The 19,127-nt window shown below is 43.9% G+C and overlaps 1 long non-coding RNA gene across 1 annotated transcript in view; it reads right to left on the bottom strand.

Moving 5' to 3' along the window:
• Positions 1 to 574: 574 nt before the first annotated feature.
• Positions 575 to 19,127, bottom strand: part of LOC142313327 (uncharacterized) — a 79,863-nt gene continuing 61,310 nt past the window's right edge. Inside the window, exon 4 of the long non-coding RNA XR_012754418.1 lies at positions 575 to 1,015. This is a non-coding gene — a long non-coding RNA (uncharacterized LOC142313327). The remainder of the gene's footprint in view (positions 1,016 to 19,127) is intronic.

The following is a 19,127-nucleotide window of genomic DNA, read 5'->3' on the forward strand; positions in this document are numbered from 1 at the left end:
GCACACGAGCCTCAGAAGAAGGAGGACAGAGATGACTGCAGAGAGAAGGCATCAGACCGGAGAGCAGCAACACCCATCGGACCAGACAGCCCCTTACATTTTACAGCATGGCCTGGGCTCTTATATACAGTATTCTGGAATACTGTATATAAGAGCTCAGTTTTGGTGGCCGCAGTTCATGGGGGAAAAATCTGGTAACAGGTTCCCTTTAAAGCCTAATACTACCAGAAAGACTCCCCCTTATCATTCTAACAAGCCCCTCACTGTATGCATTTTTGTTTTCATTAGTTGAAGCACATATTTTCCCACCTTAGCCCAGAACTGGTAGCTATCCTTTGAACTTACATTTGGATAATTGGTGACGCCTTCTTACCACGATCCTTTTAGGCTGCCCCTATTTACATTTTTTTCTGACCACCAGAGTTAGGTCTGTTAGGCCCATGAGGAGACTCCATTGTGGCCATTAAGGTAGGAAATAATGTCATTTGATTAACAGATGGGAGGATATCATTTCTAGCAGAAGGGTACATTACACTATAAAATGACTGCAATTATGTTTCATAGTATGTCTTTATTTCAGCAATGGGCAACTTTTTTTAACCCTTCATTGTATCGGCCATTGATGTATGGTGTTACGTCCGGGTGGTGGAAACACTGGACCGTACACCGGATTCCCCTGGTGAGGCAGCGAGGCCGGTCACCCCGCCAGAGGGCCTTGATGCACGGCAGCCGAAGCACTACTGGTAGCAAGACAGTCCGTATGAGAGCTGGAAGGAAGATGTCCCTGGGAACACAGAGTTCTAGACGGTAGTCCGGGTGACGAGGCTCAGGGTCCGAGGCCGGGTTGTAGGGTCAGGCGGAATCCGGAACCTGCTGAGCGAGAGGACAGGTCACCAAATGGAGCCAGGGACCGGAGACTGGCGGAGCTGAAGAGGTGGTGGAACATCTGCCAAAGTCACCGTCAGGAGTACTGGAACGGACGTGGTCAGGACCGGCTGGCGTGGCAGGACAGGCTCTGCGAGACAGACAGGGGTTAATACTGGACAAAGCAATACGGGGACCTGAACTCCTAGCTTACTAAACACGTAGAATAGGCCCCGCACACCAGGAAAGAGAATCCTAATATACCCTGTACCTGTCTATGCAATATCCTGTTTCTGGGTGCTGGCCCTTTAAGAGAGGATCAATGACCGCGCGCGCACCCTAATGCGCATGCGCGAGGCCCGTGTGCCAGAAGCCAGTACAGGAAGCGGTGCAGAAGAAGCAGGAGTGCCCGGCTGTGTGTCCTGCATCGCAGAGGAGCGCCGGGAGCAGGGAGCAGGACACATGGGGGGTGCAGGCGAGGGAGAGAAAGCCGGGACCGGAGTGGTGAGCAGGGGACGCCGTCGGGAACCGGAGAGCGGGGCACGGGAACCGGGGAGCGGGCCACGGGGACCGGAGAGCGCGGCACGGGAACCGGGAAGCGTGACAGTTGGCATGGTGATGATGCTGGCTCATAAGCAGGGACAACCTGCTACAATGCAACAATCAGTGTTAGCACAAATCACGGCTGTTTAACCATTTAGATGCCACTATTAATAATGACAGCTGTATGAATTTGTGGGAGGAGACCCCCTGTTTATCCTCATCTGCAACCCACAACAGAAGCTTGGAGGGTCTGCCAATTACGTTGGCCTGTTAGTGTCACAATGTTAATTCGGGATAACGAGGGACAGGGGGCTCCTATGCTGTCCATTCTGTTAGGTGACTTTAGGTTATCCCTCATCGCCAGATTACTCCTAATGGTGTAGACGTTGGAGTCCCATGCCTTACATACTCCTGGGAAATACTACTCTAATACCCCCTTCTCACCCAGAGATAGATGGGGCAAGAGCAAGATGGCAAACACATAAGGACAGACAAGGGAAAATTAAAACTCTGACACACTGCAAAGATACAGGACTAGACAAAGAAACACTCAGGAGAAAAACAAGAGCAGGAGGGTAGCAACAAAAAGGGAAGAAGAGTTAACACCACAACAGGTACCACACCAGATAGTCTGGATCACCACACCTACTCAGACCAACAAAGATAAACTATAGCTGGCATAGGTGGAAGGATCCAGGTAGCATACAGTTAGGTCCAGAAATATTTGGACAGTGACACAATTTTCGCGAGTTGGGCTCTGCATGCCACCACATTGGATTTGAAATGAAACCTCTACAACAGAATTCAAGTGCAGATTGTAACGCTTAATTTGAAGGTTTGAACAAAAATATCTGATAGAAATTGTAGGAATTGTACACATTTCTTTACAAACACTCCACATTTTAGGAGGTCAAAAGTAATTGGACAAATAAACCAAACCGAAACAAAATATTTTTATTTTCAATATTTTGTTGCGAATCCTTTGGAGGCAATCACTGCCTTAAGTCTGGAACCCATGGACATCACCAAATGCTGAGTTTCCTCCTTCTTAATGCTTTGCCAGGCCTTTACAGCCGCAGCCTTCAGGTCTTGCTTGTTTGTGGGTCTTTCCGTCTTAAGTCTGGATTTGAGCAAGTGAAATGCATGCTCAATTGGGTTAAGATCTGGTGATTGACTTGGCCATTGCAGAATGTTCCACTTTTTTGCACTCATGAACTCCTGGGTAGCTTTGGCTGTATGCTTGGGGTCATTGTCCATCTGTACTATGAAGCGCCGTCCGATCAACTTTGCGGCATTTGGCTGAATCTGGGCTGAAAGTATATCCCGGTACACTTCAGAATTCATCCGGCTACTCTTGTCTGCTGTTATGTCATCAATAAACACAAGTGACCCAGTGCCATTGAAAGCCATGCATGCCCATGCCATCACGTTGCCTCCACCATGTTTTACAGAGGATGTGGTGTGCTTTGGATCATGTGCCGTTCCCTTTCTTCTCCAAACTTTTTTCTTCCCATCATTCTGGTATAGGTTGATCTTTGTCTCATCTGTCCATAGAATACTTTTCCAGAACTGAGCTGGCTTCATGAGGTGTTTTTCAGCAAATTTAACTCTGGCCTGTCTATTTTTGGAATTGATGAATGGTTTGCATCTAGATGTGAACCCTTTGTATTTACTTTCATGGAGTCTTCTCTTTACTGTTGACTTAGAGACAGATACACCTACTTCACTGAGAGTGTTCTGGACTTCAGTTGATGTTGTGAACGGGTTCTTCTTCACCAAAGAAAGTATGCGGCGATCATCCACCACTGTTGTCATCCGTGGACGCCCAGGCCTTTTTGAGTTCCCAAGCTCACCAGTCAATTCCTTTTTTCTCAGAATGTACCCGACTGTTGATTTTGCTACTCCAAGCATGTCTGCTATCTCTCTGATGGATTTTTTTCTTTTTTTTCAGCCTCAGGATGTTCTGCTTCACCTCAATTGAGAGTTCCTTAGACCGCATGTTGTCTGGTCACAGCAACAGCTTCCAAATGCAAAACCACACACTTGTAATTAACTGCAGACCTTTTAACTACTTCATTGATTACAGGTTAACGAGGGAGACGCCTTCAGAGTTAATTGCAGCCCTTAGAGTCCCTTGTCCAATTACTTTTGGTCCCTTGAAAAAGAGGAGGCTATGCATTACAGAGCTATGATTCCTAAACCCTTTCTTCGATTTGGATGTGAAAACTCTCATATTGCAGCTGGGAGTGTGCACTTTCAGCCCATACTATATATATAATTGTTTTTCTGAACATGTTTTTGTAAACAGCTAAAATAACAAAACTTGTGTCACTGTCCAAATATTTCTGGACCTAACTGTATATAGGAGGGAAGCAATTGTGATAGGCTCTTTTCATCACCTGCTTTGGGGGAGCCAAACAAGCAAACTAGCAGAGATTAAAGGCCGCTTTACACGCAGCGACATCGCTAACGTGATGTCTTTGGGGTCACGGAATTCGTGACGCACATCAGGCCTCGTTAGCGACGTCGTTGTGTGTGAAACGTACGAGCGACCGCTAGCGAGCAAAAATACTCACCTTATCGTTGCTCGTTGACACGGTGCTCCATTACCAAATATTGTTGCTGCTGCAGGTACAATGTTGTTCGTCGTTCCTTCGGCAGCACACATCGCTATGTGTGACACCGCCGTTACGAAGAACCTCCCCTTATCTGCGGCCACCCGCAATGAGGAAGGAAGCAGTTGGGCAGCAGGATGTTCGTCCCGCTCATCTCCGCCCCTCTGCTTCGATTGGGCGGCCGCTTAGTGATATCGCTGTGACACCGAACGCACCACCCCCTTAGAAAGGAGGCGGTTCGCCGGTCACAGCAACGTCGCTAAGCAGGTAAGAAGGGAGACGGGTCCGAGTGATTTTTTGCACCACGGGCAGCGATTTGCCCGTGACACACAACCGGCGGGGGCGGGTACGCACGCTAGCGATCTCGCTAGCGAGATCACAGCGTGTAAAGCGGCCTTAACTCCATCAGCTAGCATTCCTCTGATTTAGCAGTCAACAGGTTGATGCCCGAGTCTACCTGTGTAGATCACAGACACCAGAGGAATTATCAGGCAGAGTGTCTGAATCTGTAAACTGAACAGAACCCATTGCCACCATGACAGTCGGCGAAATTTGTGAGAATCTCCGTTTGATACTTAGACCCTACAAAAAGCAGGGACTAACAGCCCTCCTGTCAGTGTAAAACTGGTAGGTCTTATAGCCTGCTATACATAAGTAATCAAAATAGTGATATTTCAGGCTCCATAGTGGAATTAAGTAAAAAAAAAGGGAAAAAATAAGGTACAAAAAATGATGGAACATTTTTTGCCAATAAAAAAAGCTTTTTTTATGTAAAAACAAAATTAAACAATAAAGGTACACATAACTGGGATTGATGGATCCAGAATGACCCTAACTATAAAACTGCCTAATTATTAAGCCAATATGGTGAACACTAATAAAAGCAGGTCATGGCATACTTCTGGTATATTTTATGTTCAGGTATGTGAACTCAAAGCAAGTTTACACAGTACATCTATTAAGTTGCCTATATATATATATTTGAGATAAATGGGCGCTCAGATTGAACGTTTGTTTGATTGACAGTTATTTTAACGGATTTAATAGAGACACATGAACGCTTGGTGAAATAGTCATGTATTTTCAATGGGGAGAGGGGAGAAAGAAGCTGTCAGAGACCTCTGGAGTTGACTTCTTAGGCTATGTGTCCACGGGAGAATGTAGCTGCGGATTTTTCTGCATCAAAATCCGCAGCTTTCCAGCAAAATCCGCACCTTTTCAAAGGTGCGGATTTGCCGTGGATTAACCGCGGAATTGCCGCGGATTTGATGCGGATTTTTTTTTTTTTTTTCCCAATTTTAAAGCCAAAATCCGGATGAAAATCCGCAACAATAATTGACATGTTGCAGATTTTTCCGGATCAAAATCCTCACGAAATTCGCTGAGGAAAAATCCGCAACGTGGGCACAGCATTTCCAAAATGCCATAGAAATGGCTGGGAAGTGCCTGAGCTGCAGATTTTCGGGAAATCCGCGGCTTTTCCGCGAGAAATCCGCGGCAAAATCCGCGCATTTTCCGCAGCGTGGGCACATAGCCTTACAAGAGGATTGGATGTTTGAATATAAACTGCCCAAACCTGATCCCCTCCAACCATCTGTCGGGGGACAGTAATGAGACAGAGGGTACAGGAAACTGTAATCTAATGTATGGGGGTCTTCATTGTAGCTTTTACAGATGGACTCCTCTTGCATTGTCCGTGACCTTAAAGAAACTTCTTGATGAAAGAAAATGTGATTGTAAGCTCTTACAAACCAGATTGTTACTAGATTTCATGGACTTTTCTAAAAATAGTGAATTCTGTTTCTGAAAAGAGCTGACAATCTAGACTTAGTGCCAGGTAACGTGACTCACCATGCTGTCATATAGATGACTGGGATTTGAACCATGGTGGTCAGCCTACTTCAAAGACGGAGCTGGATGTCAGGGAGGACATTAGGAAATTTCGTAGCTGAGTCATTTTCATTTCTCACACCTCTATATTATATTGTACAAGTAGGCCTGAGGTTTGGCAGAACAACGAGAAGGTGAAAAGAACACTTGAAGGCAGGGATCCAGGTGACCCGCAGCCGGCACAAAGCTCCATTATTTTCCTGGAGCGGTTATCAGCAGTAGCAGGCTGTAATCTGTGCAGCTGTACCTGAGATAAGGCTGCTCCTTCCCTGTCATTAACCCCATGGCTACACGGAACGCACACACGTCTCATTCATGGTCCGGCCGCCTTATCCGGTGTTATAATACCAAACCACTGGTGATTTTACTAACCAGTATATGCTCATACACAAGGCAGAGAAACCCAAGTGGTTTCATGTACCCCTGCACAACCCTTTTATCTTTACCTATATCTAACTGACTAAAAAGAGCATTTGTGCTTGAATACAAAAAAGCATAATAAACACTACAGCACAAGCATTAAACGTTACAGAGCATGATGCGTGATATCAGATCCGCTTCCTTCTTTACAGTGTGGTATCGCTGCAACCTTATAGTGCCAAGTAGCATTTAGTTATTATTAGGGGTTATCGAATAACTCAAATATTCGGCTTCGCGAATAATTTCCGATTAGGTCGCCGCTATGTGAATATTCGATGCGCAATGTAAGTCTATGGGAAGCCAGAATATTTCCGAATAGTTGTTATTTGGGTTTCTCATAGGCTTACATTGTGCATCAAATATTCGCAAATAGTCTAATAGCGGCGACCTGTTCGGAAAATATTCGCAAAGCCGAATATTTGAGGTATTCGATCATCCCTATTATTTATTATTATAGCGCCATTTATTCCATGGTGCTTTACTAGTGAAAGAGGGTATACGTACAACAATCATTAACAGTACAAAACAGACTGGTATAGGAGGAGAGAGGACCCTGCCCGCGAGGGCTCACAGTCTACAGGGAATGGGTGATGGTACAATAGGTGAGGACAGAGCTGGTTGCGCAGTGGTCTACTGGACTGAGGGCTATTGTAGGTTGTAGGCTTGTTGGAAGAGATGGGTCTTGAGGTTCCTCTTGAAGCTTTCCACGGTAGGGGAGAGTCTGATATGCTGAGGTAGAGCGTTCCAGAGTATATTTATTTGTAGATACCCTGATGTTTTCCTTCCAATATAGTCAACACTGGCATAACCATACAGCTTTGCTATAGACGTATAGGCAATATTTGCCTAATTATCCAGGGACACGAATTCTTGATTATAGTAAAGTTGAGTTACAAACCTTGTGGGAGTAATAATGACACTCATATTTGACACTGATCACATCTCAGGGCATAACTTTAGTGGGTGCCGGGGATGTTGTCTTACCTGAGCCCTGGAGCTTAGGGGGGCCCTAAAAGACTTAAGGGAGCTTTACACGCTACGATATCGTTAATGTTTTATCGTCGGGGTGACGTCGTTAGTGACGCACATCCGGCGTCATTAATGTTATCGCAGCATGTGACACTTATGTGCAAAAGTGGCAAAAATCGTTTGCCGTGGAGAGGTCGTCCTAAAACCAAAAATCGTTCACCTCTCATTAGCGCTGTTGTTCCTCGCTCCTGCAGCAGCACACATCGATGCGTGTGACACCGCACGAGCGAGGAACATCTCCTTACCTGTGTCCACCGACAATGCGGAAGGAAGGAGGTGGGCGGGATGTTTACGTACCGCTCATCTCCGCCCCTCCGCTTCTATTGGACGGCTGCCGTGTGACGTCGCTGTGACGCCGCACGACCCACCCCCTTAGAAAGGAGGCAGATCGCCGGCCATAGTGACGTCGCAGGGCAGGTAAGCCATGTGATGGGGGAGCGCGATTTTGTGCGCGATGGGCAGCGATATGCCCGTGTCGCACAAACGATGGGGGCAGTTACGCACGATAGCGATATCGGTACCGATATCGCTACCGTGTAAAGCCCCTTTTACACTATTTAAGGAAATCTGCCACCATGTTGACCTTTTTAAATATGGGCATACAGGTTATAGATTGCTGAAAAAATCAATATCTTTATGTCTCATATGCCAGATGCCTTGTTGTTGAAATATCATCTTTTATCACTTTATATAAATGAGCTCTTCCAGGCTATGGGGCGGATGCTGCCTGGAAGATAACGCCGCCTTCAGAGCTTATTATAAATAACAGGGGCGTTACCAGTGTGATGTGTGATGGCCGCTCTCTGCGCTCACTGCAGAGCTGTGTGTGATTATAACTGACACTTCTGCAGGTTCCTCTCAGCTTCAGCCTCCATCTCACAGGCAGACAGGGTTGTAACTATGTTGCAATGAAGCAGAGCTCAGAGAGCTGCCAAAAATGTGTGTGACAGAAATCAAGTTTCATTTCTCCTGCTCTGTGTCAGTTGCTTCTCTCACACTGGTAACGCCCCTTTTATTTAAAATAATTAAAATGATCTCTGGAGGCGGAGTTATCTTCCAGGCAATATCTGCCCCATAGCCTGGAAGAGCTCATTTACTAAAGTGATAAAAGATGATATTTCCACAAGGCATCTGATATGAGACCTAAAGGTATGGATTTTTTCAGCATTCTATAACCTGTATGCCCATATTAACAGTGTTAAAAAGGTCAAAGTGATGACAGATTCCCTTTAAAGACCCATGATAGTTGGGAATCCTGTTAAAGATTTTGCCCTGGTGTGCACAGGCTCAAAGTTTTGCCATAGTTCACAACATATACAGTATGTTCTCCTAGCATAAAAAACAGTATACCTACCTACCCAGGAGAATAACTAGAATTCATAGGGCCTCATTGCAAAATGATGACTTATACCCTCTAATGATAGGAATGTTATGTAGATAGATTTTGTTAGTAATAGAAACAGTTAATGTCAGGTTCAGCTCTCTGGGGGGGGTGGAACTAGTGTTGAGTAGAGAGTAACTTCCTGGTTACATAGAGAGCTCAGAGCCAGTTCTGCAAAAGGGTTCGTGGATTAAAGACGCGGCATGGAGAGAGGGTGGGTCAGGGAACCTTGAGGTAACTTCTTAAAGGTCCGGAACCTATGATTCACCTCAAGGGGTTTAGAAAGCCGAGAGACAAGAGAGGCGTCTAGGCAAAGAAGTGGAAAGTGGTGAAGAAGAGTGGGGTAACGAAGGCACAGGCCCGGCAACCTGCGGACAAGAGGTCCAAGATAGCAGGGATAAGCCGAGAGGGAACACCTCTGAGAAAACAGCAGCATAATAGTAGGAGTGAGGCCATGTCTGTCATATCGGTGAGAAGGAAAATAAACTGTGTAAACTTTTGATTGCCTTTTGACCCCCAGGTGTTACGTGCTTTACTACTGCGTCTACGAAGGAGACCGGCTGTGGGGTCATGGACACCACCCTTAAGAGAATATTAAGAGTCAGACACCGCCCCCAAGTAATCCACACACACAGTCTCTCTCTGGCCAAAGAGTACGGAGCCCCCACAGCCCAGCGCCCGTATCATCCTTCACGCACACGCACACACACAGCACATGCTTTGGCACACAAGACTGGACTAACGCCAACACTCCACCAGGGTGAGGAAGTTCTTTATGGGCAGAGTTACTGCACTCTGCTCTTCTGTCCCATGTGGGTCAAATCAGAACCGTACACAGTACAACTTCTGTCTTGTTGATGGGGAGGCAATATTGGACATGGTGAAGCTCAGTATTGGTGTGTTTATTATTTTCTATGTCTGCAATCCAATGGAGAAATTTACATTAACCCTAGACAATCTGTTTAAAGGGGTTAGCACAACCCTAGAAGATATCCTCTATTCTTGGGATAGGGAATTATTTTCAGATTGCTTGGGGCCTGACCTCTGGGACCAACAATGATCCCAAGAACCAGGGTTTTGAAGAATCCCTTGTGAATGGTACTGTGGTTGATCATGCACACATCAATCTAAGGACAACATCTGGAAGGAGTTTGTATGTTCTCCCTGTGCTTGCATGGGTTTCCTCCGAGTTCTCCAATTTCCTCCCACACTCCAAAGACATATTGTTAGGGACTTTAAATTGTGAACCCCAATGGGGACAGTGATGATGATGTCTGTAAAGCAATGTGAAATTAATAACGCTATATAAAAGTGATAAAAATCAATAAATACTTCATTCACCATGGCCCTTCAAACAAGTCATTTAATGAAATAGTGATGGACATGAAAAAGTAAAGCAAAATTTGCTGATTGCATCTTGATGGGGGAGTGGGTGTTATAATATGTGGGCTGTTGGGGTTTGTGTGCTAGAGCTACCTTATTGTATTAGTCTGACCTTGTATTGCTAGATAGCAGGAAGTCACTAACATGTTATTTCCAACAGAGAGATACAATGTTCTTGCACCTATAAGACATTATTACAGGAAGGGGCCCATGATGGAAGACATGATTACAGGAAGGGGCTAGGATAGAGGACATTATTACAGGAAGGGGCCTGTGATGGGAGACATGATTACAGGAAAGGGCCAGGATATAGGACAATATTACAGGATGGGGTCCATGATGGAAGACATGATTGCATGAAGGGGCCAGCACAGAGGACATTATTAAAGGATGTGGACCTTGATGAGAGACATGATTACAGGAAGGAGCCAGGACAGAAGATATTATTACAAGAAGGGGCCCATGTTGGAAGAAATGATTACAGGAAGGGGCCAGAGGATATTCTTACAGGAAGGGGCTTATGTTGTGCGACCTGATTACAGGAAGGATCCAGCACAGAGGACATTATTACAGGATTGGGCCCTTAATGGGAGACATGAGTACAGGAAGGGGTCAGAACAGAATACAGGCCCATTCCTGTAATAATAATCACCTTGCTACCGCACAGCCAATGCACTGAACCCTGATCCTTACACGCCAGGCTGTTTACTTCAGACACCTGCTCGGCTTTCCTTCAGCCTTACAGACTTTCCCTGCCTCCTCTTATCCCCTGGCACAAGTATTATTCTTTGTGCCCAATTTTTGTAAAACATTCCCACACTAGTCTACCTCAGGATCATTTTGCCTTGACAAAGGCTCACCATTGAGCTGAAATGTTGGCAAACTGGCAGTTTGACTTTTTACAGAAAAAATTACACATAAAAATTATAAAAATTAAAAAAAAACATTTTCCATACCCCTCCGTGTGACCGAAATTTTTCTTTCTATTATCTATACATTTTTTTCTGAGCATCGGCTTTACATGCTTGCAGCGGAGTCCTGCCATATTGATTATTACAGGAAGGGACCTATGATGGGACACATGATTACAGGAAGGGGCCAGCACAGAGGACACTATTACAGGATGGGGCCCTTGATGGGAGACTTGATACAGGAAGGGGCCAGAATAAAGGATATTACTACAGGAAGTGGCCCATGATGAAGGACATGATTACAGGAAGGAGCCAGCACAGAACATTATTACAGGATGGGGCCCTTGATGGGATACATGATTACAGGAAGGGGACAGCACAAAGGACACTATTACAGGATGGGGCCCTTGATGGGAGACATGGTTACAGGAAAGGGCCAGAACAGAGGATATTTTTACAGGTAGGGGCCCATGATGGAGGACATGATTACAGGAAGGAGCCAGCACTGAGAACATTATTACAGGATGGGGCCCTTGATGGGAGACATGATTTCAGGAAGAGGCCAGAACAGAGGATATTATTACAGGAAGGAGTCCTTGATGGTAGACATGATACAGGAAGGGGACAGAACGCAGGATATTATTACAGGAAGGGGCTCATGATGGAGGACATGATTACAGGAAGTGGCCAGGACCAAGTATTTTACTTCATGGGGGATTAACACATATGTTTTTAGGGTCTAGATTGCTGCAAGAGCCTGTACATCTAACTAACATACAGGTGGGGCCCCAGGTCCACATTGGGCACTTGGGCCCATTAAAATCTAGTTCCTCCTGGAAGAAGTCATATACAAATCAGTCTGGACATGTACTATGGGCGTGTCATTGCCCTTGTACTGCTTTTCCAAATGTATTGACACCTCCCCCATGCACTTGTAGCTCTATCTGTATATGTCTTCAATGTATGTTTTCTCAAGACAGGATCTCTACAGAAAAGCCGTTATTCTTTTTTGGGTGCAATAGACTACACAGCCATACTAATACTTCTATATGTAAAAATAAAAATATTCTCTTTAAGCTGCTTTAAAGATCTTGAGCTATTGTTTTATAATCAAATAACTGCTATTTGTATTTAATCCTCGCGTTTTGTGCATGATACAACTCACATGTAAGTCAGAATGGCACCTTAGTGGCATACAATTGGTCTGTAGATGTCTACTGACTTGTCGGTCATCCATCAACAGATTTTTGTTAGGTTTGTTTTTGTTAGCGGCTCCCTGCTCTGGCAAGTAGTGAGAAGGGGGCCCGGGCAGGAGACCCCCCTCTATGACGTCCATATGCCCTATAATTTATTTTTCATTTGGGAGGGTAACGCTCTATAAGAGCTTGTTTTGGTTCTGTAGAGACTGACTTGGGGTAACCTGTGTGTCAAGCGCTTTCAATAGTTAAGACTCATCAATCAACCCTGGTTACAATATTTTGAAGGTTCTCGTGTAACATATTTTTATTACGCTTCGTAACATAATAATATAAAGCAGTTCATTTTTATTATGAGTGAGATCATGCTCCAGTAGACTTTCTGGCTCCCGCTATGTATAAAATAAACGAAAAACAGTTTAATTCCTGCTGCCACTTTAAAATGTGCCAAAAGGACGCTGGGATATGTAGAACCCATGTGTGGTTAGAATACCTGTCCTGCACAGGATCAGCGAGGTCATTTCTGAAAGCTAAGAACCCGTTTGCTGTACAAAGACGCCCTATTCTTTTTTTTTTTTGCGAAGAGAAGTGACAGGTATTATGCGTGTGATATATTAGCCACCTTGAATTGATTTTTTGCTATTTTGTTTAATCTTCTGTACAGGACTCACTTCTGAAAGATCTGCAAGGCGTTACTCCAGAACTGTTGACGGAGAAGTAAGTAATGAGCAAAAAAACTTAATCTACTATAAAAAGATGTTTTGTAAAGGGGCATTGCTTTTTTTTCCATGGTGAGTGGTATAGAGGTGAAAGCAGAGTAAGCTTTAATTTCCTACAGACTTAGGTGGGCTTTGCACGTTGCGACATCGCAAGCCGATGCTGCGATGTCGCACGCGATAATCCCCGCCCCCGTCGCAGGTACAATATCTTGTGAAAGCTGGCGTAGCGAAAATTATCGCTACGCTGGCTTCACATGCACTCACCTGCCCTGCGACCGTCGCTCTGGCCAGCGACCCGCCTCCTTATTAAGGGGGTGGGTCGTGCGGCGTCACACGGCAGGCGGCCAATAGGAGCGGAGGGGCGGAGATGAGCAGGATGTAAACATCCCGCCCACCTCCTTCCTTCCGCATATCCTACGGAAGCCGCGGTGACGCCGGTAGGAGATGTTCATCGCTCCTGCGACTTCACACACAGCGATGTGTGCTGCCGCAGGAGCGAGGAACAACATCGGACCGTCGCGTCAGCGTAATTATTTTGGATTACGACGACGCTGCACCGATGATACGATTACGATGCTTTTGCGCTCGTTAATCGTATCATCTAGGCTTTACACACTACGATGTCGCATGCGATGCCGGATGTGCGTCACTTTCAATTTGACCCCACCGATATCGCACCTGCGATGTCGTAGTGTGCAAAGCCCGCCTTAGACTTTAAACAATCCGTTTTCTCCGTGTTAAAATTATTTAAAATTAAATTTAGAAGTCAAAATAATTTCAAAAATTTTAAATTTAAAATTCTAAAATTTCTTTTCTTCCTCATCGCTCGGTTTCTTTTTCAGATAGGCAAAGTTCATTAGGAGTATTGTGTTTTTTGTCTATATTGAAGTCTATTCATTTTGGAGACATAGTACAAAAACAAATAACACAGGAAAAATAAAGTTTACCTTTGCATAATGATTGGATTGAGAGGATGAAAGGGAAAAAACGCGCTGCCGTTGAGGAACTACTGATCCAAGAATGGTGAATTGGTGACTTTTTTATTTGATAACGCGTTTCTGAGAATCAATCTCCTTCATCAGGACAAAAAAAAAAAATCACATTTTCTGTTCTAAGGAGATTTATTCTTAGAAGTGCGTTGACGAATAAAAAGTCACCAATTCACTATCCTTGGATCAGTGGGTCTTCAACAGCAGTGCGGTTTTACCCTTTGAACCTTCCACTCAGATCATCTACTTAAGGGGTGCTACAACAGCCTTTACATACATTAATATCAAAACCAACCCCTATAAAATATAGCTTTTAATGAGAATTTTTTAAACTATATATATATATATATATATATATATATATATATATATATATACTGTATATATATATATATACTGTATATATATATATATATAGACACAAAATAAAGTATTTTTGAGAGGAGACCAAAGATCAATAATCACCAGAAGAGGGGTGGGAGTTTGGGTGGGTGGGAGTCTGCATCCTAGAATTCCCTAACAGTGGGGGGTATGATGCCCTAAGGTTCGAGGCTCAACCACTCAACATTGCGGCATCCTCCTCTCTGTGCTTCACATAAGATTGTCCCTGATGAAACCCAATTACTATGGGGGAAACGCAACCAGGACCAGCATCTGGGACTGGCTTATGTTTGAGAGAAGTCAATACAGTTATTCTGTTAATGCCACTGTGTTCTGTGATTTGTCACTTTGGTGTATCTCTTAAATCGGTAAACGAGAGTAGATTATTACTAGAGGCTTCTAGGTTCTCTCGACATTCAGTGGGGCCGCCTCGAACTTTAGGGCGGCATATCTTCCACTGTTAGGTCAGAAATTCTAGAGTCTTTTAGCACCAGACGCCCACCCCCTCCTCTAATGATCAAAAAATACTGTATTTTAAGTGTTTTTATATATATATATATATATATATATATATATATATATATATATATATATATATATATACAGTTAGGTCCAGAAATCTTTGGACAGTGACACAATTTTGGCGAGTTGGGCTCTGCATGCCACCACATTGGATTTGAAATGAAACCTCTACAACAGAATTCAAGTGCAGATTGTAACGTTTAATTTGAAGGTTTGAACAAAAATATCTGATAGAAATTGTAGGAATTGTCACATTTCTTTACAAACACTCCACATTTTAGGAGGTCAAAAGTAATTGGACAAATAAACCAAACCCAAACAAAATATTTTTATTTTCAATATTTTGTTGCGAATCCTTTGGAGGCAATCACTGCCTTAAGTCTGGAACCCATGGACATCACCAAATGCTGGGTTTCCTCCTTCTTAATGCTTTGCCAGGCCTTTACAGCCGCAGCCTTCAGGTCTTGCTTGTTTGTGGGTCTTTCCGTCTTAAGTCTGGATTTGAGCAAGTGAAATGTATGCTCAATTGGGTTAAGATCTGGTGATTGACTTGGCCATTGCAGAATGTTCCACTTTTTTGCACTCATGAACTCCTGGGTAGCTGTGGCTGTATGCTTGGGGTCATTGTCCATCTGTACTATGAAGCGCCGTCCGATCAACTTTGCGGCATTTGGCTGAATCTGGGCTGAAAGTATATCCCGGTACACTTCAGAATTCATCCGGCTACTCTTGTCTGCTGTTATGTCATCAATAAACACAAGTGACCCAGTGCCATTGAAAGCCATGCATGCCCATGCCATCACGTTGCCTCCACCATGTTTTACAGAGGATGTGGTGTGCCTTGGATCATGTGCCGTTCCCTTTCTTCTCCAAACTTTTTTCTTCCCATCATTCTGGTACAGGTTGATCTTTGTCTCATCTGTCCATAGAATACTTTTCCAGAACTGAGCCGGCTTCATGAGGTGTTTTTCAGCAAATTTAACTCTGGCCTGTCTATTTTTGGAATTGATGAATGGTTTGCATCTAGATGTGAACCCTTTGTATTTACTTTCATGGAGTCTTCTCTTTACTGTTGACTTAGAGACAGATACACCTACTTCACTGAGAGTGTTCTGGACTTCAGTTGATGTTGTGAATGGGTTCTTCTTCACCAAAGAAAGTATGCGGCGATCATCCACCACTGTTGTCATCCGTGGACGCCCAGGCCTTTTTGAGTTCCCAAGCTCACCAGTCAATTCCTTTTATCTCAGAATGTACCCGACTGTTGATTTTTCTACTCCAAGCATGTCTGCTATCTCTCTGATGGATTTTTTCTTTTTTTTCAGCCTCAGGATGTTCTGCTTCACCTCAATTGTGAGTTCCTTACACCGCATGTTGTCTGGTCACAGCAACAACTTCCAAATGCAAAACCACACACCTGTAATCAACCCCAGACCTTTTAACTACTTCATTGATTACAGGTTAACGAGGGAGACGCCTTCAGAGTTAATTGCAGCCCTTAGAGTCCCTTGTCCAATTACTTTTGGTCCCTTGAAAAAGAGGAGGCTATGCATTACAGAGCTATGATTCCTAAACCCTTTCTCCGATTTGGATGTGAAAACTCTCATATTGCAGCTGGGAGTGTGCACTTTCAGCCCATATTATATATATAATTGTATTTCTGAACATGTTTTTGTAAACAGCTAAAATAACAAAACTTGTGTCACTGTCCAAATATTTCTGGACCTAACTGTATATACATACTGTATATATATATATATATATATATATATATATATATATATATATATATATATATATATATATGTATATGTTCTTTTTCTTAAAAAAAATCTCATTAAAAGCTATTAAAAGCTATATTTTATAGAGGGTGGCTTGGACACTTTTTGGACCCCTGTTTACAGTCATATGAAAAAGTTTGGGCACCCCTATTAATATTAACCTTTTTTCTTTATAACAATTTGGGTTTTTGCAACAGCTATTTCAGTTTCATATATCTAATAACTGATGGACTGAGTAATATTTCTGGATTGAAATGGGGTTTATTGTACTAAAAGAAAATGTGCAATCCACATGTAAACAAAATTTGACCGGTGCAAAAGTATGGGCACCCTTATCAATTTCTTGATTTTAACACTCCGGAGTCCTAACTAAGTTTTACTGACTTACTAAAGCACTAAATTGGTTTTGTAACCTCATTGAGCTTTGAACTTCATAGGCAGGTGTATCCAATCATGAGAAAAGGTATTTAAGGTGGCCACTTGCAAGTTGTTCTCCTATTTGAATGTCCTATGAAGAGTGGCATCATGGGCTCCTCAAAACAACTCTCAAATGATCTGAAAACAAAGATTATTGAACATAGTTGTTCAGGAGAAGGATACAAAAAGATATCTCAGAGATTTAAACTGTCAGTTTCCACTATGATGAACATAGTAAGGAAATGGAAGAACACAGGTGCAGTTCTTGTTAAGCCCAGAAGTGGCAGGCCAAGAAAAATATCAGAAAGGCAGAGCAGAAGAATGGTGAGAACAGTCAAGGACAATCCACAGACCACCTCCAAAGACCTGCAGCATCATCCTGCTGCAGATGGTGTCAATGTGCATTGGTCAACAATACAGTGCACGTTGCACAAGGAGAAGCTGTATGGCAGAGTGATGCGAAAGACGCCATTTCTGCAAGCACGCCACAAACAGAGTCGCCTGAGGTATGCAAAAGCACATTTGGACAAGCCAGTTACATTTTGGAAGAAGGTCCTGTGGACTGATGAAACAAAGATTGAGTTGTTTGGTCATACAAAAAGGCGTTATGCATGGAGGCAAAAAACACGGCATTCCAAGAAAAGCACTTGCTACCCACAGTAAAATTTGGTGGAGGTTCCATCATGCTTTGGGGCTGTGTGGCCAATGCCGGCACCGGGAATCTTGTTAAAGTTGAGGGTCGCATGGATTCAACTCAGCATCAGCAGATTCTTAACAATAATGTGCAAGAATCAGTGACGAAGTTGAAGTTACGCAGGGGATGGATATTTCAGCAAGACAATGATCCAAAACACCGCTCCAAATCTACTCAGGCATTCATGCAGAGGAACAATTACAATGTTCTGGAATGGCCATCCCAGTCCCCAGACCTGAATATCATTGAAAATCTGTGGGATGATTTGAAGCGTGCTGTTCATGCTCGGCGACCATCAAACTTAACTGAACTGGAATTGTTTTGTAAACAGGAATGGTCAAATATACCTTCATCCAGGATCCAGGAACTCATTAAAAGCTACAGGAAGCGACTAGAGGCTGTTATTTTTTGCAAAAGGAGGATCTACAAAATATTAAGGTCACTTTTATGTTGAGGTGCCCATACTTTTGCACCGGTCAAATTTTGTTTAAATGCGGATTGCACATTTTCTGTTAGTACAATAAACCTCATTTCAATCCAGAAATATTACTCAGTCCATCAGTTATTAGATATATGAAACTGAAATAGCTGCTGCAAAAACCCAAATTGTTATAAAGAAAAAAGGTTAACATTAATAGGGGTGCCCAAACTTTTTCATATGACTGTAGTTCATTCAAATTTGGTTAGCCTCTTGATTACGATACCGTGTTTTTCCAAAAATAAGACACTGTCTTATATTGTTTTTGCCACCCCCCAAAAAAAAGCACTAGGGCTTATTTTTGGAGGAGGTCTTATTCTTGGAGAAACATGGTTGGGGGGTAAGTTTACCCCCCAAAAAAGAAGAACCCCCCCCCACTTCCCAGGAGACTCAAACTTACCAGACCCGGATGTCTGCGTGGCTCTCAGGTATTCCTGTGATCTCCGGTGGGTGCTGCACGCCATCCTCCCCTGCTGCTGGCTGACGCAGACACACAGCAGATCGCACATCGCACACACGCGCACACACACATCACATCATATCCAGCACTTCCAGCCGCAGGGAATGATGGGAGGAAGTCACGTGTGTCCGCAGGTCCTGTTGCGGCAGGTCCTTGCGCTCCACTGCACAGCCTCTCAGAATTCTGCCAGCGAGAAGATATCGGTGTTGCTGGATGTGGTGAGTATGTGTGCAATCCGATGTGTGTGTGATCCGATGTGTGTGTGTGCAATCTGATTGTGTATGTATGATCGGGTGTGTGTATGTGAGATCGGATGTGTGCGGGGTGTGATCACTGCAGGGCCTCCCGCTCGGGATCTGGTGAGTGTGATTGCGGGGTGCCGCTGTCTATAATGAAGTGTCCTGCAGTATCTTTAACTTTTTTAGCCGGAGGGACACTTCATTATTGAACCGCG

The sequence above is a fragment of the Anomaloglossus baeobatrachus genome, chromosome 5, assembly GCF_048569485.1.
Source record: "Anomaloglossus baeobatrachus isolate aAnoBae1 chromosome 5, aAnoBae1.hap1, whole genome shotgun sequence".
NCBI lineage: Eukaryota > Metazoa > Chordata > Amphibia > Anura > Aromobatidae > Anomaloglossus > Anomaloglossus baeobatrachus.